The following is a 1,091-nucleotide window of genomic DNA, read 5'->3' as shown; positions in this document are numbered from 1 at the left end:
GCGAGGGACCCGTCGTACGTTGCGTCAGCGCGGGAGTTCCACAAGGGTCCATCTTGGGCCCAACATTGTGGAACGTAATGTACGACGGGGTGCTGCGGATTCCCCTACCCGACGAGGCCAAATTCATTGGCTACGCCGATGATCTGGTCGTCCTGGCCCCGGGTAGGACGCCGGAGGAGTCTGCAGCAGTGGCGGAAGCAGCGGTGTCAGCAGTCGACCAGTGGATGCAGCAGCACCACTTGGAGCTGGCACCGGCTAAGACGGAGATGACCATAATCTCTAGCCTGAAGCAGCCTCCAAGCCACATAACCATCAACGTGGGAGGAGTAGCAGTACCTTTTTCGCGTTACATCAAACACTTGGGCGTGTTGGTCCACGACCATTTATCTTGGTTGCCGCATGTGACTGCAGTGACGCAGCGGGCGGAGCAGACCGCGCAGGCGGTCAGTCGGTTGATGCCGAACCACCGGGGCCGAAGATGTCGAAGTCCCGTCTTCTGGCAGCGGTGGCTGATTCGGTTATGCGCTACGCTGCACCTGTATGGCACGAGGCGCTGAACACTCGCGAGTGCCGCAGGTTGCTGGAGCGAGTCCAGCGCAAGTCAGCCATCGCCGTGGCCCGGACGTTCCGGACGGTTCGGTACGAGACCGCAGTGCTGCTGGCGGGTCTACTGCCGATCTGCAGAGCCATCCGCGAGGACACCAGGGTGCACAGCCGCCGTGGACTGGAAGCAGCGCGCAGCTAAGGAAGGAGGAACGAGATAGGACCATCGCCGAGTGGCAGGCCACCTGGGACAGCGACGCGGCTAGTCATCAAGCTAGCAGTTACGTCCGGTGGGCACACCGCCTCATTCCGGACATCGGTGCATGGCAGTCGCGGAAGCATGGAGAGGTGAATTTTCATCTGTCGCAGATAATCTCCGGTCACGGATTTTTCCGTGAGTATCTCGCTGACATGAAATTCACCTCGTCCCCGGACTGCACGCATTGCCCCGGCGTACGTGGGAGCGCCGAACACGCGATGTTCTTGTGCCCACGCTTCGCCGATGTTCGCGAGCAACTGATGAACGGCATCAATCCGGACACGTTGCT

Source organism: Anopheles arabiensis, assembly GCF_016920715.1.
Source record: "Anopheles arabiensis isolate DONGOLA chromosome X unlocalized genomic scaffold, AaraD3 X_pericentromeric_contig0001, whole genome shotgun sequence".
Classification (NCBI taxonomy): Eukaryota; Metazoa; Arthropoda; class Insecta; order Diptera; family Culicidae; genus Anopheles; species Anopheles arabiensis.
This window is presented reverse-complemented; position numbering follows the sequence as displayed.